The 24,187-nt window shown below is 36.8% G+C and overlaps 1 protein-coding gene across 4 annotated transcripts in view; it reads right to left on the bottom strand.

Moving 5' to 3' along the window:
* The window catches only part of LOC126755964 (uncharacterized), a 515,745-nt gene that overhangs the window by 350,458 nt on the left and 141,100 nt on the right, over nt 1-24,187 (bottom strand). Inside the window, exon 3 of one of the 4 annotated variants that reach the window (XM_050468724.1) lies at nt 14,993-15,211. The exons of the other annotated variants lie outside the window; for them this stretch is intronic. The gene's annotated coding sequence lies outside the window, so the exon portion shown is untranslated. The remainder of the gene's footprint in view (nt 1-14,992; nt 15,212-24,187) is intronic. 4 annotated transcript variants of the gene reach the window in all.

Raw genomic sequence — 24,187 nt, 5'->3', positions numbered from 1 at the left:
CTTTTTAATAGGACACTGCCAGATATTTTCACTATTTTGCTTTCCGCTTGCTCATTGAAGTGTGTTTGCATGCCGGAACATACGTAAATTTACATTTTTGTACTTGCGGGCATGTCTGAAGGCTGAATAGATAAAAGGTAGAGTTTTGTAGAAAAACCATGAAAATTCGAAAATGAAAGATGTGGGGAATGATTTCTAAAACAAGGGAATACGTTAGCTTCGGCTCCAACGAAGCTGTAATACCCTTCACAGGTGCTCTGTGATCTGTGATCTGTCAAAAAGAGTTTAACCTGCTACTGTATCCAAAACGAAGTGGCGCAAGGGTTCCGCTAGATTCTCGCGGCAATTCGAGCTCATTGCCTGCAATGAGTGTTGGTTGAATTCCAAGTACGCCATTCACTGAGATGAAGTCGACGAAGGTGTTAATGGCTCCACTGTGAATGGCGCTCAGTGCATGTCTGAAATGAGTAACGTTCGAAGTACTGTCGGATATCGTTGACGTAGTCAAGGAAAGACCTCATAAAATTTCCAGGACGCGGCATGGATTCCTAGCAGAAACTGTTTGGATAGAAGTTCGTTATGTTCCTTAACCCGAAGCATGCGGGCCCGATGTCTACGTTTTTGGCCAGAGACATCAAACGGCTTCCTGTTATAGTCCGGAGTATAGTATGCTGACAGGTCTGAAGCTTCTTCGTCTGCATTTCACTGCATCCAGGAGGCCATATCGACGCGGCGTAGTTTAAGACTGGTCAGCCGATTGTCTTATTTGTTGCCAACAACGTTTCTTTGTCTTTTCTCCATGCGATACGGGCTAGCGACTTGAATATTTTGTTGCGGCTCTGTACTTTGGCAGTTATTGCGATCATATGACGAGTGAAGGAATACAGGCTTTCAAATGTTGCACCTAAAATGTTCTAACAACCGTCCAGTTCGTGAATATGGTAGCTGAGAATTTACATATTGGGACAGAGTGTTAAGCTCCTTGCAGATAAGAAGCGAGGAAGGTTGGAGAAATAACCGTTTATTTTTATGTTTGAATTATCCCAACTTAACAATTTTTCAGGTATTATAGCTTTATCGTAGAAAACAATCTATGCCAAATTTCGTGAAGATATCTTGTGAAAAAAATCTTTTTTTTTGATCGATTGTGTGTGGGGCAGCTATTAGCTATAGTGAACCGATATTGGTCTTTCCGAAAAATAAGCAGTTTCTGGAGGAGAAAAGGACGTGGTGTGAATTTTATCTTATAAGAAAATAATTTAGACAATTTGTATAACTCTAACTACCTCTTCGGAGATTTTTGCGGCTAAAGCTCTTTTCGATTCGCCAAGCGTTGGAGAGTGTAGAATCGAACAAATTATACCAGAAGTTGCACTTATGGTGCAACCCTGCTCTAACATCTTTTCTGACGCATGGGCGAATGTGCTACAACTCTTTCCTTTTTCTTTTTTCTTTTTCTGCGAAAAGTTATTTCGTACCATGCTATTTGCTTGGTGAAGTAGGTATTTCTGTGTGCAGTAATTCTTTTTTTTTTTGTAACTACTAAGTTTTGTTTCTGCAAGGTATTAAAATTGCTATATCACTTTACTAAGGCATGCGTTTAGTTTCTCGCAAAGCTTCCTAAAATTTTTTCTACAATGCCTTACATTTCTTTACAAATATTTTCGGTGCAATTATAATGTTTGTTTGACATATGGCAACACTAATATTTTTAAATTAGAATATCCTCAACTACCTGCCGTATCTTGTGTTTGATGTTTTATTACTTGACTTGGAACAACTTGAAAACGATAAGGATTTGTTTAAGAAAATCATCTTCTCTAATAAGACTCACTTGCATCTGAGTGGTGCGGTAGTTAAACAAAATTGTCGATTCGGGTGCGAAGAAAATCCACAAACTATTCATAAACAACCATTACATTCACCTAAATTGACAGTTTGGAGTGGTTTTCGGTCGGGTGGAATCATCGGTCCGTACTTCTCTCGAAATTAAGTAGGTGACAACGTCACTGCCAATGGAGAGCGGTGTAGATCGATGATAATCAACTTTTTTTGACCACAACTAGAAGAAGACAACATCTGGTTACAACAAGAAGGAGCCACGTGCCACATAGCAAAATTTGTATTGCTCATGGGTAATTTTTAAGCAACAACAAGCACACGCTTTTATTTTATTGGTTTCCGAGTGTGTTGAAAAAAATCGCTTAATGCGTCGTTCAAGCGGCAAATCGTGAGTAATTAAAATCGTAAATAAACAAGTTTATTGCCCACGTTAAAGAAATCGGAAAATAAATATTTCAATAGCAAAAAGTATTCGCCAAACAACTACTTAAAGCTTCAGCAACCACTTTGCGGTGCTGATAACGGAATTAATGGCATACCACGGCGGTGAAATTGGATAAAAAAGGATTATATTTAATAAATGTGGAAATGTAAATAAATTTAAAAAATACGCACACATGCACCTGCATATATAATAACTGTATGGAAATATTATATTAAGACTATTTATGCATTTAATACACAATAGGATGGTGGAAAATGAAATGAGAGTGAATAAAATAAAATTAAATTAAAAAAATATTATAAAATAAAATGATATGAAAAAATTAAAATTAAATAAATTAAAATAAATTTAAATTAAATTAAACATAATAAAATAAAATCAAATATAATAAAAAAAATAAAGTAAATTAAAATAACACAAAATTAAAATCAAAAAGATTAAAATAAATAAAGTAGAATTATTTAAAAAATAAACTTAAAAACAAATTAATAACATTTAATTTAATAATGCCAATAAAAATAATTAAAGCAATCAATAAAAAGTACAAAAAACGAGAAAATGGTTAACTTCGACTGCCCCAAGCTACATATGATACCCTTCACAAATACAAAAGATTTCTTACTAGAAGTTTGCAAGTATGGCAGCTACAGCTCTTGACAGCTAATTAGAAACGACACCTATTTTTGAAGTAAATGATGTTATTTTCCAATAAATCACGTATATTTATTGTATTATCTCTTATTTTATTGAAGCCCATGTTAAACTTAAGCTCGAATAGTAAAAGTTTTGTTTAAAAATCGTTTTTGTTTTGAAGATTTTACCAAAAACATGTGGAATCAACGATTTGAGTGCGGCAACTAATTAGAAACGAAAATATTTTATAGACAAAAAATAATGATATTACAAAAACTTGTTTACTTTCAGTTAGTATTTTGTTGGTTATCTTTTACTTTAATATTGCTTCATATCGATTCCGAATTCGCGTTATATAATCTGACAGTGCACCCCAATGGTATAGCTTGCGGTGCTGTTCTAATGTCTTCCCAAAGCGCATCCATATTTGGGATATTTTTGGTGCATATGGCTCTTTTAACATCACCCAGAGCTGTTCTATAGGGTTTAAGTCTAGGCTGGACGATTCCCACTCCAAAACATTGATAGAATTTTCATTAAAAAACTTTTGTGTCAACTTAGACATATGTATGCTTTGAATTTTTATCTTCCTTATAACAAGCAAATTTTCCTCAGCCCATGCCAACATGTAATTTTGGGATGTCAACGTATTTCTACTGGTTTAAAATTCCAACATTCTTATGGAGTGGGGCAACACCATTCCAGATATAACATCCCCACACCATGATTGATCCTCCACCATACTCAACTACGCGTGGAACATAGCGAGTATAAAATTCATGAATTATTGGACGGCGAACATACCTTCGACCATCAGGACCCAAGCAACTATTTTTGTTACATCGTTCCAAACGACATACCTCCGTTGATTTGTTGGCTTAGACCAATAAGAGTTGGCAAAATCTACACGTCGTTTCTACGAATTTTAGTCAGAAGTGGGTTCCTGCATGCTGCCCTGCCGTGAAGTCCAGATTCGACCAAACGCCGGGCAATTGTTCTCTTGGATATTTGGACATTGTATTCGCCTTGAATGTCATGTAGAATGTCAGTTGAATTCCTTTTTGGGTCTCTTCGCGAGATAGTATTAATTCTGCGGTCCATTTCTGTAGCAGTTTTTTGGGTTTTTTCTTTGCGTGCAACATTAGAAAAAGATTTTAAAATAATGAATGTGTAAATGTAAATATATGTTTAAAGGCATTTAAAACAATTTTTCTTGAGCATTTGATCAGATGCACAATTTATTTGTACGTCTTTCCAGACTGACGAAGATCAAAAATGTAACTACAGATCTGCAGCTTTTTCTTATTAAAAAACTTGAATAATATATTTTAAACGACAACTTTGAAACACACCCTTACCTGAAATCAGTAATATTATTAATAAAAATTAACAACTTGAGGAATTTTAATTCTTTGATCAAATGTTTCTAATTAGCTGTCGCACTTAATTCACCTTTTATATCGTAATGCATTTACTATTTCGGAAAAAAATTAAAATAACTTAAACAGATGTGAAATCTACAAAACGGAGTGAATTTAGTAGTAAATAGAGTAACATGAACAATACAGGACTTCTAGGAATATATATAACGGTATATCAAAAATGTTTATCATTATTCTCATCAGCCACCTACAAAAAAGGAAGCTTTTCTAATTAGCGGTCAACAGCTGTACAGTTCGGAGATTACATTGCTCCTTTAGAAAATAATCTATACCAAATTTCATGAGTATATCTCGTCAAATGCAAAAATTTTATATACAAGAACTTTTTTCCGATCTTTCAATTTGTATGAAAGCTATATGCTATAGTAAGCCGATCTGAACAGTTTCTTCGGAGATTACATTTTTGCCTTAGAAAATAACCTGTGCCAACTTTTGTGAAGATACATTGTCAAATGTGAAAGCTTTCCATACAAGAACTGGATTCCGATCGTTCAGTTTGTATGGCAGCTACATTTTATAGTGATCCGATATCGGCAGTTCCGACAAATGAGTATTACAAACTTCGTGACAAACTTAATATACCCTGTTCAGGGTATAAAAAAATTATAGAACAAAAGTGATAAAACAGACTGAATTGGTTCACTAAAACAGATTGGTACAAACTTTTTCTCTGAATTAAAGAAACAACGCTTGAAAATCGTCGTGTTGACATCAGAGAGATCGCAGACGATTTCAACGTTTCTCATGGGTCGACGCAACACATTTCGGTTAATATTTTGGGTATGAAACATGTCAATGCAAGAATCACAACAAAAGATCTAAATTTTTAGCAAAAACCAACTGGAGCATAAAGCTCAAAATAGATGCTTGAAAAAAATTCGCAGAAGTTACCGAAGGCCACCCAAGGCTTAGCAAGTGCTAGAAAAGTTCTTTTAAGCGGCATGCTAGCAGTGGCTTATTTCGAGGGGTCATAATAAGGATTTTTCTTAAAATACATTAAAGTGTTTTTCTTTGATTCCTTTTTTTGGTTAGTCCGGGTCAATTCTGATCAGACGGTAATCGAAATACTTATGTGTGTAAGTCAAAAATATCAAAGCATTGAATTGAAATTTCCTAACTGCGTGCACCACTATAGGTACTATTCGCCAGTATATTCCTTCATCGACTTGACTGAGAATTATCACCAAATCACGTTGCCTTCCTTATTGACGTAAACAAATTTCAATTTTGATTTTAATTAAACGCATTTGCTACGCGCACCTTAATATGACACATATAACGGCGCTATTACGCTCACTATACAACCATACACACACACAGGCATAAAAACACAAATGAGACAATAAATATGCGAGGCAGTCACTCTGGCTCATTTAGTACGCTGCTGACATTTGCAAGCGCCGTGTGCCAAATGAAAAATGGCGCACAATCAAAATTGAAATAGTTGTTGCTTCGCAGTAATAGCAATAAAATACATTTGAAAAGAGCACGCACACACACACAAACCCAAGTGAAAGTGTACTGCAATAACATACGCGCTTCATTGTCGCACAGAATACACTCTCCTTGACCCGTCAACTCATTTGGACCGAACTCAACGTCACCGAGCACGAAAGGACGGGCAGTCGAACGAACGAATTGTAATGAAGATAAAGTGCCCAGGCGCACAAATGCCACTTAATCCTGAGGAAGAAGAAGCAGCAGCATTCTGCTGCCCCGCCCGCTGACGTCAGCTGTTTACATAAAAAAAGCGCTGTATCAAAGCTGTTTGTTGTTGTTTGCTTTATGCTTTTCACCGCCTTCGTCTGGTTGCGCCACTCAAATGCCACTAAAATCATCAACTGAAATGTTCAACAAACGCACACACACAAGCAGACGGACAGCTAGGAAAACACCAACAACAACAGGCGCTGGTGAGTTGTCGTACATACAACAATAACAACAAATACGTTGCATAAATAACAAGCAATGGCGAAGGAGCGAGAAAACGTTGACGACATTTGTTTAAATTAAAATTAAAAACGGTACATGCACACACACACATACATGTATACATACCTACATACGTACATACACTCGAACACATTAGAACAGCAGAAACGGAAATAACAACTACGACGGAGACACCTTACAACCGCTACCAAGAGCGGCGACAGCAGTGATGACTACAACAATAACACTTGCAACAACAACAAAAGTAAAAAATAACACTCGCAACAACAAAAAAACACTTACAACAAACACAAAAATACCAGCAAAAACACTTGCAACAGCCATAAGATTGCTTACCACACACAACTGCGCCAGTTGGTTGGCTGTCTGCCTGCCTCCTCCACGCGCTACTCGAGTGCTGCCACAACCGCCGCTCGCCGGTCACATTTGGCAAAGGCATTTGCAGCAGTTACAATGAGTAACAACAGCAACATCGGCAGCAGCACGATACCGTTGTTCATTTGTATTCTTGCAACGTCCTGTTGAACATTCTTAATTAGGTTAAATCTACTCAAGCTGGTGGAAGGCAAACCTTCAACCGATCCGGCATGCCAGTCGCCACCACCAACTACAACCAACACCGTTAGTACGGCAAGAACGAGGTAAAGACTTGTTGTTGTTTAGAGCAAACCTGCTATTGGACTCTTGTTCTTGTTGACTGAGTTGTAACATTCGGTACGGATCTTTTGGCGGTGGGTAGTGCGAGTACCGTTATCAGATTTTGCATCTGTTGAGCGCACAACGAAAACTTATGAGCACACATACATACATACAAACATATACATATGTATGTGTCAAAGAGTGTGCGCTGGCATCTTCCAGTCATGTGCGAAAGCGGTGTAAGGGGCAGTTAAATGAATGCTGTGCATGGAATAATTTGCAAGAAACTGCCGACAAAGGCATATTTGCAATGTAAATCCTGGAAATGAAACAATTACGACATCCTCGTCCGCACACAGTCACTCACACAAACACATGTATGTACATACATATGTACACATGCCGCCAACTGCAACCAACTCTTGTGGCACCAATGAATGCCATTACCATTAACGGTTCGCCGAAAGATGTTCGCAGTGCCGACGAAGCATGTGGATTGAGCAACAGGAATTGGATCAACATGCAAGCGAAAAAGGATTTTCAGTTTGGGCTCTTCAGTTTCACTTTCTGCCAGCCCAGTGCCGGTGTGTGGGTGTATGTGTGTTACACTTCCTGCCACGAGCCGCTTACAAACGGCAGTGATTGTTGCAGATTTTCGAAATTAATGCGAGTGCGATGTGCTTGAGTCCCTTTATTGTAGGCCGCCTTCAGGTTACAGCCGTTTTTCTTAAATGTGTTTCGCTGTGTGCGTATGTATGTGTGCAGTAGGCATCAACCCGAATTTTACAGCTAGAAATTAAAACATAAAGCCACTTAAGCGGCAAGCGGCATTGAGTCTGTGACACAGCCAGCGTTGACAACGTGTAAGCGTAAGTAAAATTGTTAGGGGTGTTCATAATGTGTTTCTGGGAAAAAAATAATGACTTCGTTTTCTAATTATTTTTAATGTGCAACAGTTGGTAGCAATTATTTTGCAGAAATGTACAACGAATAAGTGACTATTGTAATAAAATTCTTATTACTTTCAAGCAAGCATCTTCTTTCTTTAATATTAAGGTTGTTCTAAATTTAAAATATTTAATTTTTTCATTCATATGTATTTTTCTCAGTATACAACTAATTATATGTACACATTAGGGTTTACCAAAAGCTATTATTATGATTATTATTATTATTATTATTTAATGAAAAGATTAATAAAACTAAGCTAAACTAAATGTACTGTTAAGACATTTTCATTTTATATGTTTATTAATAAATAAAATTGTGTTGATTTGAAAATGGAAATATATTTTCCGTAAAAAAGTACACCCTAATGTTTGCATACGCATGCAATTTTTCGCGGCAGTCACCCGTGTCTTAATTTGTCCCACATTTAAATTTTTACGCATGCTGTGGACGTGTTGAAAGCTGAAATCGGTCTCAATTAGCATAATTATTTCTAATTAGTTATTTTCGTTATTGCGAAGCAGAAATTAAAACATATTCACACGTGCGATTAGTGACTCTAGTGACACGTTAAACATGTGAATTCTCAATTTAGATAACAAAAAAGAAAAAAATAAAAATATTATTTTTTTTGAATTTAAAACAAAAATATTCAAATTTCAATTAAAAAATATTATTATACATTATAAAATTCTATTTTTTTTGTTTGAAATTAAAAAAATAATATTTTTATTAAATTAAAATTTTTATTTAAACTTTTAAAAATTTTAAAAAAATTTAATAAAAAAAATTTATGAAAAAATTCAACATTAATCTATTTCAATTTAAAATAAATTTTTTATGAAAAAATCGGATTCTCAATTGTTTTTCAAAACAAAAAATATATTTTAAGAAAAAATAGCATTTTTATTTTTTTTATTGAAATATATATTTTTAAGTAAAAAAATCAGATTCCAACTATTTTCCCTCAATATTTGATTAAAAAACTGTGTTCTCAATCTCTTTTAGTTGTTTTCAACAGTCATATTTCCTTATATTTTTGCTCTTTTTCAGTTTTGATTTATTTGTGTTATTCTCCGTCAGTACGAATTGTTATTGTTGTTGTGTTTGTGGCAAAATTTCGTTATTGTGTCAAATATTTCAGTCGCTTCGTGCGTTTTGTAACAAATGAAGTAAAATTTAATTAAGCCGTCTTCACATTTCATTTAGTCATATTTCGTTGTATGCCAAAAACCCTTGCAACACGCGTTCTTTCATCCTAACCAAAGCTTACAATACAAAAATGAATGAAAGGTAATCGTCATAGCAGCAGCAGTAGTCCGCAAATAAGCGCTGGTATACATTACAAAGTCGGCCTGAAATATGAACCCTGAATATGCACATTTGAAGTTGCCCAGTAAACCAAAATTTGCAAACAAAATGACAAAAAAACAAAGTTTTGGTAATTTCAATTTGTTAATGTCTCTGCACTGTTTCCTCTCTACTTCTCTTGTTGTAGAAAAGTTCTCTTTTCACTTTTCAACCTCGATAAAGCAGAACCAATTTAATTCTCTCTGAACTTAAAATTTATGCAGAATAGTTATTTCAAACGTCATTCAGTCAGCCAATAAGATAGAAAGGGGACCCATAAGAGTCATAATCCAGCGCCATCTTACGACTTTTGAAGTATTCTATAAAGCTGAAAAATATGGACGTATGTATATGTATATACGGAATTTTATTTACAATTGGAGCTGCTAATTTTATCCCAAAGCCGATACTTCTTTAGCAATCTTTCTTTAATCATTACCACCCTTACCGAAACATCGATTATATTCTATAATTCGTCAATTCATTCTCTATCAAGTGGCTTACTGGACTCGACCAGTAAATAACGTCAATCACCACACTACACCCACTAACTACGGTACACCCCTGTAATCATACTCCTGTCTGCTCATAATATTCATAATAACGAAAGCCAACAATCCGCGACTGAACACTATCCACAACAATATCCTTTCGAAACTGACATACATATCTCGGCATTTATCGTTCACTCCCCTGCACACCCACACACACCGAACAAAACAGCTAAATATTTAAATGCACGAATTTACGTGCCTAACTCGCGCTACCCTTGAAACTATTCACTGCCCCCTTTATACTGAAGTGCGCGCGTGTGTGTGTGAGTAGTTGAGTTTACCATTTCGCATGCTTTGCTAACCAAAAGCGGCAACTCCATCAGCAAATGAGGATTATTACCGGCAACAGTCGGCCATCGAGTGGTTTATTACCCACACCAGGCGGACCTCAACACATATACACACGCACACCCGCCTTTTAGTGGCATAGATGGAGGCAAATCAACTCGGTTGGCAGCGACAGCTGTGGGTTCTGAACTCTCATTTCGAGTTTAGTAAAAATTGCTGAAATGATTGGCAGTCGCCCGCACACACACACCCCAGCCGCAGCCGCAGCTGGTGGCGCCCCACATAGCAGGCGTTTAGTTTTCAGCTAGTGGAGTAATCATAATTTGTACGCTTTTCCATTCTAGTTGCACAAAAGCAAATATATTTTACACAGCACTGTAGTGGAGGTTTACAAATGTGCATACTATTTGCTGAGAGACAAATGGATATTGTCCGAAATTGAGGCAGCAGGTGTCCGCAACTTAATTATCTTTAGGTTTTGGGTTGACAAATATATATTTCTGCTCATAGCGTACACTATATGTCTGGGTTAAATTATGACGAGCTTGACGAGCGATTTACATACTCATGTCCATCTATCGCTCTGTCCATACATATGCAAACTAGTCCCTCAAGTTTAGAGATATCGATCTGAAATTTCGAATGTGTCATTTTCGCATCAAGAAGCTGATCATTTGTCGGGATGGCTAATATCGAACCACTACAGCATGTAGCTGCCATACAAGCTGAACGATCGAAATAAAGTGTTTCTATGTAAAGCTTTTTCATTTGACAAGATATCTTCATCTAATTTAGTATAGGTTAATGCCTTAGTCAACGGAGCAACCACCGAAGAAGTCGTTCAGATAGCATATAGCTGTCATACAAAACTCTGACCACAAATTTTGTAAGGAATCTTTTGTATTTGTGAAGGGCTTTCTTCTCGTTTTTATTAGTATTTTTCTTATTATATAATAAAACTTATTTCCAAAATGCTTTATATAACGACAATTTCACTTCATCACATTCTTATGTGTACATCACAGGTACATTAGTTCGTGACCATAAAGGAAGGAAGGTGTTTGTTTCCGATGAAAATTTCACTGTTCGTTTCTTATGATACGGCGTATCACTTTGTCTCCATCATTATTTAGATCAATCTGATATTACAAGCTTTCTATTCTATATATCAAACCATCTATAATGGAACTTATATTACAAGAAAAACTTTATTCATTTGTTGAAGCCTCGCAAATATGGCTTGAGATCTTTCATATATTACTTAGTAGTTTTGAGATTTTTTTAAATTTTCTTTTGGGCTTTAACCCCCACTACAGTTTTCTTATGAGAGATGTGTGCCTTGGATAAAAACAGCAATAGTATATCAGTTATAAGTATATGTGCTTAGTTGTAGGCTATGTTTAATTGGTTCGATGTTAGAGGAAAGAAGAGCGTTTCAATAAAAAGTCAAATTCAGTTAAGGATTTAGCAGCTGAGAAGCCACCAATTTTTAATCTGTCTGACTTTACGATTTCGAAAACTATTAAATTTTTATTTCCAAAATCAACTGTTGCTTGGTAGTTCATCATTTACTTTGTATTACTTGTAAAAGAGAACTTACCTTTCGCAACCATAAAAATCACACTTTCAGCAAAATGAAAAATCGCCTAACATTAATGAAAGAAAGCCTAACAATCAAAAATGAATAAATACCTAATTAGGCGTTTCTTCATTTTTGATTGTTAGGCTTTCTTTCATTATGAAGAATCACCTAACAATTTTAATGAAGAAATTCCTAAAATGTTAGGCATTCTTTCATTATGAACAACCGCCTAATTCCTATATGCAATTTTTAGGCATTATTTCTTTTTTTTTAGGCGTTAGTTCGTTAGGCCTTTATTCACTGAGCCTTAAGAGAAGTATCTTAGTCGTCTTGGGAAATCGTTTGTAACTCGAAAAATAGATAACTTCTTTCTTCGGAAATTTTATTATTTATGCCTAAACTATGTAAAAATGTACTCTACCAATTATGAAACAATTGTGTGTTGGTGTGTCACTTAAGTATGACTTATAGAACATAAATTATGCAAGTATTATGATATATTTTGATTATAAAAAAAATAAAAATAAAAACTTGATATCTATAAAAGTCAATAAAAATTTATAGGATTCATCAATTCAAAATGATTGGCCTCGCACAAGAAAAAATGTTTGATTCGTGATAATAAATCGCTGTTCTTTTAACACACCAACACTAAAATTCCAATTGCTGAGCCCACAATCGTAGTAAAAATTTATAAAATGTAGAAGCTGTCCTTGTTTACAACATCCACTATTCATCTTAGAAAATCCCAAACACCATTACATTTCATGCATTCCTTCGAAATATTAAAAGCGCCTAAATGTATGCTACATCTGAATTTGTGTGGATGTACGGCTGAAGACTTATTTAAATTCATATTATTTCACCATTAAGAGCTTTATGCTTTTATGAGCCATTGCTCAAGTAAATTGTTCTAGGACTTTTTTTCTTTCTACAATATTGCCCGAAAACGAATATTTAAATATGCCTCTAATATGTTTTTAAATGTATGGAAGCATACTACTCCTATCAACACGTTTATTTATGTGCGGATATGTGTTTAGAGGTGGGTGTATGTGTGTGCGTTGCGGCACACACATGTTTTGCTCATAAATAAGCATTTTTATTAAGTAATGCCTGCTTGCGCATAAATAACATTCACTGCCACATTTGCCAACAGTATAAATGCAATAAATGAAAGCAAAGAGCCTTACACAAATACACGCGCACGCACTTCACTAATATATATTTAATATGCAATGTGTATATGTGTGTGTGTTTATTTGAAAATATGTACTAACTGACCATTTGGCTTGGTTGGCTGTTGGCTTGGCCTAAGTTAAGCATAATGACATCATAAAGAGCATAAATATGTATATGCAAACAAACCCATACATACAGCTGCCGACTTCTTATGTTATTTGTTTAAGTATGTATGTATCTGTGTGTATATATCTTTATATAAGCTTCTATGTTGTTTGCTGCTCTATAAAATATGAGTATGAGCATATATTAGAATTTATGCTTCAAGGGAGATACAACGACATGCTGGGATATTATGGCATTTCACTCACTCTTCAAGTCTTCTATTTTATGCACTATCTGCTTGCTCTCTCAAGAGCCACTTTTATTAGTGCCGCTTAACAAAAGCTTAAATAATTGCATTTCTCGGTAAGTTTGTTGGGTAGTTTATATACATACATATACATACATACATAACATACATATACATACTCGTATAAACATACATCTGTACATTAGGGTGGTACTTATAAATTTTTTTTTTATTTTTTTGATATTTCCAGTGATCCAATTGCAATTTCAAGGACGTACTCGTATAAACATACATCTGCACATTAGTGTGGTTCTTAAAAAATTAAATTTTTGATATTTTCAATGATCCGATTGTAAGTTCAAGGATTTTTAGTTTCTTATCGGTATTGGAGAGTTAGGGAGGGCTGAAAGTGAAAAAGTAAAGATAATAATATATTTCGACGAAAGTGTTGGTTTGAAAACCCTAAATTTCAAAACAGTAAATATTTTCCATGAAATCGAAAAAGTAAGAAATTGACAATCGAAATTCATAATTTGAAAGAAGAAACTAATATGTCGTTATATTGAGAAATATATATGTACATAAAAGACATGGTAAAAGAATTTTGTAGTAATCAGATCCTTTGTATTCGAGTAGTCACTTAAAGGGATTATAAAACGGAGAAAAGCTAGTTTGAAAATAAACTGTTTGAGCTTATTCAACTGAGGGACTGCCCTTTAGAAGCTGTAACTCAAAAACTATTTAAGAAACAGATTTAAAATTTTAATGTGGTATTTTTATAATATTACCAATATATGAAAAATAAGTAATTTTTTTTTTAATTTCACATTGGATACGCCCTTAAATATCCATTTATATATGACATAACACGCATTTAAAAAAATATTTTGGATTCACCCTAATATGTAAAAAATGTCGTGTTTATCGATACACGTACATTTACCATATATTTTTAAGCTAATTCAAGAAAAAATATACCACCCTAATGTGCATTTTTAATTTGCATCAATTTTTTTAATATTTTAGGTACACCCTAATGTGTACCAAAATTTTATGCATATCGAAGTATATCTGTTACATACTTATAAAACTAATTATAAAAAAAATTCGATCCACCCTAATGTGCGCAATCATTTTAATACTGGCCTCAGTGTCTCTGAATGTCTACTATTTTCGTAAACTAATAACAACCGCATCCTAAATAACAACAGCAATAGCAACGAAAGTGCAATAATTGCCTGTTTGTTTTCAAAAGTCACTTCATTTGCTACTTAAGCCAGTGCCACAAGAAGGAGGCGAAATGCGCTAAAGTCTTGACTATTTCAAATGACAGCATATATTCTGTCAATTATACTATATATCTATTCGTATATTTAAATGTAGATATATTGCTTTTGTTGTTGTTGCTTGAATTCACACTGTTGCCTGGCGGTAAGTCGGAAGGGCGCACTATTCATTTCATTTGCTGTAATCTCCACAGAATTGTTGCTGTTGTATGCATAATGTGAATTATTCAATTACATTTCGTTTAATATTTCAATTTAATTATCTGCGCTGCAAGGATGAAGGCAGCGCTCGTATTCGCTTTCGCGCCAAAATTCTGTAACTTGACACTAGCGCGCTCTCTACATTATGCACAGTGCGGCAAAGCGCTTATACATATACGAACACTAGCTCCACAAACACACATATGTATCTGTGTATGTGTAGGCATTCATGCATGTATTTCTACCTTTTGTATGTACTCGTTTACATATTTAATTTCATTCATGACCCACTCACCTTAGTCCTTGATATATCCGACGCTGCCGCAAGCGAAAGGTAGCAGCCGCATGACTTTACAGTTAAGCGCTCACACACACAGATTTTCTGCATATGTGTGAGTGTGCTTATGTGTGGGTACTCTCATACAATCCACACTCACTATAATTAAGCCAATGTAAGCGTGTGTTAGTGGGTGATTGTGTGGGCTTTCTCTCTTAATGGTAATGTGACTCTCACCTGTAAGTAAGGAATTTAAAACAATCTCATTAATAACTTAATTTTGCGAACATTTCGGTTTATAATTGCGTTTAATTGCATTTGCATATATACACTCCCTGACTATTATATGCGGGAACGAGTGGCAAATGTTAGTAAGCATGTGTTAATTAAATATATTCACAAAGTTTTGGCGCTATGGGAGGCCTCCTTTTATAACTATAAGTATATTTGGAATGAGTTCAGTGGGCTTGCATGCTTATCATTCTGGAGAACAACACGCTTCCCACAAAATCTGTGTCATTATGCGCATCAGATAACAAGGAAAAAGAACTTCACCCTTCCATCCATCCAGCATCCATAATTTTCATATCTCGTACAGGGTTAATTAAGTTTATGTTAGGTTAGATGCCTGATCTCTCAGCCGGTCGAAGGGCGGACTTTTGATTCTAACTAATCTTCTTCCAAACAGCTGACGCAGCTGGCATCTGGTAAGGTAGTCAATCTTACTTCAGAAATCCGATCGAACGGTGTCCAGTAAGAAATCCTACAAATATTTAAAAGTGGGCCCTGCAGAAATAAGAGTTCCCTGAGTCTCTTGCGATTTACCTTGAACCAGAAGGACTTTGCGACTGCAAAGCTGCTGGTAGTCCGCCAGCACTTGCTGATTTGGTCTGAGGCGCAACAGACCAGCAGTGAAACACAAGGAGCCAACGGAGCGCCTACCGATACCCATTCCGCATTTATTGAGACTGCCTTCACAAGCTCGCAAACCAGTCAAATCTTTAGTAACTCGATGCTAGAGATAAGGAGTCAGATATCTACAGGCTGCTAGCACTCGTGCCATCTTTATAGAAGCCACCTTCGCTTGGAAGGCGCTGCAGTGGTCAGGAAGCCTATAACTGGAACTGATGGAAAGTTTCCATGAGTTCTTTCCTCTCATTCTTCGTACGTACAAATGTATGAGAGCAGAGAAGCCACAGCTAGGGCTAGGTTCAGCGATCTGGTAATCCAAGTATTTTGAAATGGAATCAAAGTGTACAAGGACTCCAGAGTGCTCAGTGCTTACAGTCATCTAAGTATCCAGATTCTCTCAGTTTGAGAGCAGTTTTCGCGGTCATAAAATTTGCGGCGTTATTTAACCCAATTGTTGGTTTTCCCACTCAGTTGAGTCAATTTAGCCATGTCCGTCTATTAGTCTGTCTGTAAATACGCGAACTGGTCCCTCAGTTTTTGAGCTATCTGAATCTGAATTTGTTCATACGTCCAAAATGCTGTTTAATTGTCGGAACCGTCGATATCAGTATATAGCTGTCATAAAAACTGACCGATCAAACTCAAGTTCTTGCATGGAAAACTTTTTATATGCCAAGATATCTTAACGAAATTCGGTATCGTCCAAGACATTTCTATAATCTCTGAACAAATTTTCCTATCGGACAACTGTAGTATGTATAGCCACGCGGCCTATGACGTTGGCAAACTCTGATTATGATCAGCAATTTTCTCTGATAGTGCCTCGAATGGCAATGGCGGAACTCTAAACAAATTTCGAACAATTCGGGTCCCTATAGTAGTTGTTGTAGCCACTTTTAACTTGACTCAAATTTTATTGTATAAACTCACTTCCTGACAGCCTTTCCAAAATAAAAATCATACTGCCTTCCGATTGTAACTCGCTGTCGTCACTTAAATTTGGTTAAACACAAACGCTCCAGTATAGCAAAGCTTGAAGGTGCTACTAGGTCTCGTAATCCGCTCTTCAGGCTTCCCACAATTGAAGAATCTACTAGCAGTTGCAGGTTCCACTTTGAACCCGTCCGTAGTGGGTATCTTTCAATTCATTCTGACATCCAACTCACCTGGAATCATATACTGGAAACCTATTTATTTATTTCTGTAGAACATCACATAAAATTTTATGCAGTTATATACCTTGTTACTACCGTTATATTGTATTATATGTTAATATTCGTGAAAAATGTGTCACCGGTTTAAAATCTTTCGTTATATGGACATGTAAGCTTCAGTTTTCCTTATACGTATATTACAACAATAATACGTAACAACAACAACTTGCATCATAAGAACGCACAGCCACATGTAGTGGGTTGTGATGATTGCAATATTTGAAACCGCTTGCAAGGCAAGTCAACTGCCAGTAAGTGTAACTCACGTGGAGAACAACAATAACACAGCAATAAATAGTCATAAGCCCAGAATTGCTGCGGGCGCGAGCTGTGGACTGCAGCTGCTACGAGACGCCGGGGAACATCAAGTTGCTGCCACCGACGCTCAAGTATGACACAAGCTCAACAAAAGCAACAACAACAAGCTTAGAAAAGTGTTAGCAACCGGGAAGTATGTTGTCAGCGACAACAAGTAAAAAACAACAACAAACAGCACAAGTAGCAAGAATGGCTGAAGCAACAGAGTGTCGCAGCGACAATATTATTGTCAGTAATTTAAACTTTATAAACAACAACACAACAACGAAAAACGAGGCACGTGAACAACGCAACGGTCGCTCAGAGCGAAGAATATGCTGAAATGACAAGCACAAACAACAACAATAATACGAGTGGGAAAATAGAAAATAAACAAATCGACGGCAAAAAAGTGGGGCGGGCAACCATAAATGCCAGAGTTGCCGGCTGACTGTGTTTATTATTGTTGTTGTTGTTGGTTTTGTAACAGTATGTAGCAATGGCGGTGGCAGTGTCAGCGACAGCTCATCAGTGTCAACAGTTTTTCGCGACCAACGGCAGCCACGACAACAGCCAATCGGTGGCACTCACAAGTGTGTGCGTATGTGTGGGCTTGTGTGGGTAGATATGTATATGTGTATGGGCTAAGCCGCATTCGTTGAGTGGCAGCTATTTTTGTCACCGTTGTTATGGCGTTCGCTCTTTTTTATTTCCACATTTTTTGCCATATATTTTTGGTTTACTATGGCTTTTGTTGTTGTTGCTGCCACATCAGTTAACTATCACCATTTTATTACCCAACACATGCAACACTTCATACTGCTTGTATTTACAATCTGCGCGTGTGCTCTTACCACGCTATACATATATACAGTTATAATAAACACTGTTGCGCTTGCCTGTAACGGTTTCTACGATGATGGGCCGCAATGAAGTTGCAGATTTGTTGAGTTGTGATCTCCACATTGGTATCCGCTTGCAGGGACCGCAGCAACAAAATCATTTGCATCATAAATGCATTTCCGTGTGTGTGGTTGGGTGTGTGTGTGTGTGTGTGTGAGGCGGTGATTTCAACATTTCGCGAAATAATACTGTCATGTTTATTTGCGCATTGTCGGTTAGCTTGCAACATTTGCGCTGCCATTCAACATATTTCACAAATACAACAAAAATCAACGAAGCTCAGTCATCAAAAAGTTCGGTTATCTAAGAGAGAGCTGAAGTATCATAGATGTTTGGGCAATCCTGCAACGCATTTTTTTCTGAACTGAGCCAGTTGGGACATTTTAAGCCCTAAGAATTATTGATGGAGGTTGCAAGCCATTTTAGGTTAATTTGTATCTCTCTATTATCTGAGTATCTCTCTATTATCTCAGCGGCGAGCGAGTATTCTAGTTCTCAAGAACATTTTCTTAATTGCCTCTCAAAATTAGAGCATCTGCTCTCTGAAGAAAAAAACTTGAACCTTCGTCCGACCATATTCTACAAAGAAGCTGATACATGCTCCTTATCAGTTCTTCGCAGCCGTGTTTGAACCTATCGTCCCCCGTCGCATTGCTGTTCTTCAGACGGGTATTTCATCATGGTCGGGCAATAGAACGTCTGTTCCTTCGTCATCGATTGGGGAATCGGGTTCGTCATTTCCTGGTGTTATGCTTTCTCTGCTATTCAGCAGGCTGGAGAAGTCTTCCCTCCATAATTTTAGTATTATCTGAGCTTCGGTTACTAAATCACCTCTGGGGTTCTACAAGAGTATGCTCTGGTATTGAAGCCTTCTGTTAGTCGCAGAATTATTTCGTAGAATTTTTGAGCATTACCCCTGTCGGTCTGCTTGTCAAGCTCTTCATACTCGCGCATTTCAGCATCTCTCTTTTTTTGTCTGCATCTTATGATAATAGGATATGGAAATTATGTTCTGTGCCCGTATTATGGATGGATTAATATGGATGGTTGACTGATTAAAATCCTATTTCAAGTTATTCGTTTCGCTTCCCGTCGAAATGAGTTCTTCTTCATTAAGTATATATCTTCGGCACATTTTTTAGAAGCCCGAATGAAGTGTAAAAATAAATTAAATTCAATTGAACGATTAGTTAGGGACGGGATGATATCCTTTCGTAAACCCGATTAAAATACTAAAGTCAACAGTCAGAATGACAGATTTCACAGTATATTCCCCTAAAAAACCCAGGGTTGACTGTAAAATAACAAAATTAGTTTTATCGAGGTACAGTGAAAAACTTTTGAGAAGCGACATAAACTTGAAGTAAGAAATATATCATAAATATCCCCCAAACAAAGGATGGACAATGCCAAGCCAACACTTGAGTAACAACGAGCAAATTACATCAATCGGAGAGTACATTTGTCTCTTAACTCTGTAAGTCCATAGTTTAATCTCCCTCTCTCTCTCTCTAGGCGCCTGTAACTCTCTCCCTGTCATAACCTCAAAAAGTGGACTGACGTTAAGAGCTATGAGTTGGTAGCAATATACGTTTCCACATGCAACACTTCACACTGCTTGTATTTACAATCTTTCCCTGATAGTCGGGTCTATGCAGCCGGCACGGGTCCAGATTTTTAACCTCAAAAGAACTGTTATTTCGGCAGCATTGCTGAAAGGATGTTTTCTGCCACCATTTTTATCATATTTTACCATATTTAATAGTACAAAATTATAGCTTCAATATTGAACGAATGAGTGTTTGATACCGATTCGACACAGAACAGAAGGCGCTCACTACAGCCAGTGTATAAGGAGGCACTTTCTAGGAAGCCGAAGTTAATTTTCTATCATTCGGTATCAGCTAAAAAAACCAGCTGAAATAGTGAGTGTTGTTTGGGTTTTCTACTTCCTAGCGATATTTATCGAGATTGTTTGGTAAATTGTTCAAGATTTCTTCAACAACAATGTAGATGACATTCTTCGAATGGTAGCAAGACATTGTGGAAGTGATTTATAATTTTTTAAATTTGATATTAGAATATCAAACTACCTATCGTTGAAGTTGTAATGTAATATTAACTTCATCAAACCAGCTACATAGTTACTTCAAGATTCAAGTTCTTCTTGAGATCGGCAAACGTTGACGGTTATTTATAAATATCCAACGAAAGATCTTCAGATTGTTCTAAAAGAAGGTCTTTTTAATGAATTCGTGAGCGGTCGTTAAAGAGAACTGGGTATTTTTACAAACTAGATAGTCTACTATATTTAAGAGTCATTACTCTTTGAATAAGAGGCCTGGAACAAGACCTTTTCAATGAGCATGCACAATATGTACAATAACATTATAGGCTATACGCTCAAATCACCGCTAACTCTAATCGCTAATGGTAACTGGGCATAATCCGCAGGGTACCGAATTCGGTAGACATGCCGGTATGCCTACTATCAGCTCAAACTAAGCGCTAGTTCATCAACGCAGGTATAATTTTGTAGGTGTGAAGTATCGTTGCAATTGAAAGCAGTTCCACATACGGCTGTTGTATGTGTGTGTGCGTGCAGCATTCCAGCATTCTGCAGTTTCATCCGGGATAATCAATTCAAATGTGCAAATACAGTTATGTGGCAAGGATGAAATAATATCCAACAGCACCAGCAACACAAACAGCAACAACCAAATAGCGAGTAACTGATATGCCGTCGACAGATGCAATCAATGTTTAAATTACGCGGAAAAGTATCTCATTTCCAAGCGTCAAGTGGCTGGCCAGGCTCATCAGTTATGGTTTTATGCCGGCAATGGATATGCTATTCGAAAGCCATTGGTCAACATGGAATTTAACATTTGCAGTGCAATTTGATTGCCACGCAGGTGAATTCATATATACATATATATGTGCGTGTGCGTCCACACGTGTGTGTGTGTGTAATTGAGTTTATGCAAATAGAGCGAGGGAAATGCGAGAATGCCTGCGTTCAATGGTGCACGAGGCGTAAACGCATAAATATTTTGCATGCAAGGAAAAAACTTGAAATTCTTCGGTTGCATCTGGTTAGTAGTGAGCTTTTAGGCGAACTGAGCGAAAACGAACTCATTGGATCGTTAGCGTAATTGCAGATAAAAATGATAATAATGCACCGTTATTTTGCTATACAAACACATATAAATATGCGAAAGCACACACCCACACCTACACACATGTGGCACATTTATGATGCCTGCCACACAAGCGTTACTGAAATTCCCACATAAAATATGTTGCAGCGTCCAATTTAAGCACCTTTAGTTGGGGCTACTCGCAAAAGCTTTTCATGGCGCACAAAAGTATTAAAAGTATATCTTCTTGAGACCGTGTTTGTGCACCGCGGAGACGACAAACAGATAAAGCAAAGCCACCACGCCACATACACACTCACACATACGGTCACATCTTGGTGGCAAATCCTGATATGAGTTTTGGGTCCACTAGTGTGTGTGTGTGTGTGAGCAGACGGAAGCCGGTACAGTCAACTTGCAACCAGCAAATAACTGCACATTACACGTTGTCACTTCGAACACGATGCAACATTAATAACGCCAACTAATGCAACAGAGACGACCGCAAATTGAAGGTAGTGTGAATGTTGGCATACTTGCGTGCCGACATCTTGGAACAGCTTGCCGCTTGTGGCATGACTACGACTATCGACAATGCGGCTACATGCTGGTCGCGGCGGTCGCTACACATGAGTAGACGGCGTGCAGTGGATGCCACATGATATTTTAGTGATGAAAAACAATTTTTTTTAAGGATGCACTGAAGTTAAAAAAATAAAAAAAAATTCTATATAAGAAAATTAATTTTTGATTTGAATGGTGGCTAAATGTTATAGTGGTCCGATCTGAATAATTTTTTCGTAGATTGTAGCGCAGTCTTGGGTAATAATCTATGTAAAATTTCGTGAAGGTATCTCATCAACTAAAAGATTTTCCAAACAAGGACTTGATTTTTATCGATCAGTTTATATGATAGCTATATGCTATAGTAGTCCGATCTGAATAATTTTTTCAACGATTCTAGCGTTGCCTTAGATACGAATCTACTTCAAATTTCGTGAAGATACCTCGTCAAATAAAAAAGTTTTCCGTACAAAGGCTTGATTTTGAGAGGTCAATTTGTATGACAGCTATATGCTATAGTGGTCCGATCTGAATAATTTTTTCTATGCCAAATTTCGTGAAGATATCTCAAACATAACATTTAAAAAAAAAAAGAACTTTTTTTGGAGAAAGAAAGTTGTGAGATCGTGGACGTGGAGAGATAAGGTCGTGTGCAAAATTTCAGATCATTATCTCAAAAACTGAAGGGCTCGTTTGCGGATGACTCTATGTATTTTAAAAAGTTTCTCAAGTATGAAATTCACCTTAAGAAAACCCAGTTACCCTGGATTATTTTTCAAACTGTACAAGTTACTACTACAAGTTTCGTCCCCAGCACAATTTTGAAAAGTTTTCTCTTCATCTTTATACAAGTACAATTTTCATCACAACAGACCGGCGTTATGTGCTGCCCCTTTTAGGATCGAAATTGTTTAAACCATTGGACCTAATTTTGTGTTCTTCTGAGAAGTAGTGGGAATCAATTTATTCCTCCGAAGTCTCCAAAATCTCCGAGACAAGAACTCTAATGATGCTAAATGAAGAGGCTCTTCGATAGTTCGATAAAAATTGCAGTTTGATGAAAAGAAAAAAATAGCTGAAAGTAATCTACTTTATCCTTACCTACGGAGACATACCTTGAGCTTCGTATATAGCCGACCAACAACCTATTATTTCACTGTATTATAAAAAATATTAATTTTTACATTATATTAACCCAAGTTCAGTTCAAATTGCCTTCGAAAGCAACTCTCAGCTTCTGCAGAAACATTGTTCATATATTTATACGCTTATTTTATACAAAAACACCCACTGTGCGCCAATGTCTTACGCCCTACTTGGCACGGCTTCACCGAATTCCTACGCCACTCAAGTCGCAGGCTCACACACTTGTCCTCTTGTCTCATTGCAGGCCAATGTGCTTATGGTCCAACATTGCGCCAGCGCACGTCTCTCCCCTCAACTGCACTGCACCGCACCGCATATTGCACACACAAATCTCCATCAGCTCGTTTTTATGGAATTTATATGCTGTTACTAACACAGTCTATCTCGACAGCCATTACTATGCCGGGTGTGTTGTTAGTGGCTACTTTATATGGCAAGTAGCTGGAAAGATCCTTACAGATTTACTCGCAGCGGAAGTGCAAATAAATTTCCAAAGTGCAAACGTACATTTTTCAACATTTCACTCTTCTTTTCCTTTGTCGAACCGGGTTAAGGCGCAAATACTTAAAGCTGTGACTCGTACATTGTACTAAAAGATTATACGAAGGCTGGCAGGCGATGGCGATGGCGATAGCGATGTCAAAGGAGGAGCGAAGGGCTTATTGCTATCCGTATAGGAAAATAAATTGGAGGAGCCATAAATGTCAACTGGTGTGTCTATATTTTTGTATGTGGGTGTGTGTGTGTGCTTAGCGTGAGGGGAGCTAAAATCAATTTTCGTACAAATTTTCCTCTTCACTGCGATAGGACAGTAAAGAAATTTCGATTAGGACGTTCGTTGAATTGCGAAAAGGCCAATTATTAGAAGACAGGCACTCCAACGCACAGTTATTGCGAAGACAACGCCACTCCTCTTAGCTATGTTGGTCAATGCACTTGATAAGTCAACACCAGCACCAACACCACCCGCAGGCAGGCAACGCAATCACTACTGCTAGCAATGGCTCAGCTTATTTTGGCTTTGTTAGCGCTATAGT

Source organism: Bactrocera neohumeralis, chromosome 2, assembly GCF_024586455.1.
Source record: "Bactrocera neohumeralis isolate Rockhampton chromosome 2, APGP_CSIRO_Bneo_wtdbg2-racon-allhic-juicebox.fasta_v2, whole genome shotgun sequence".
Classification (NCBI taxonomy): domain Eukaryota; kingdom Metazoa; phylum Arthropoda; class Insecta; order Diptera; family Tephritidae; genus Bactrocera; species Bactrocera neohumeralis.
This window is presented reverse-complemented; position numbering and strand designations above follow the sequence as displayed.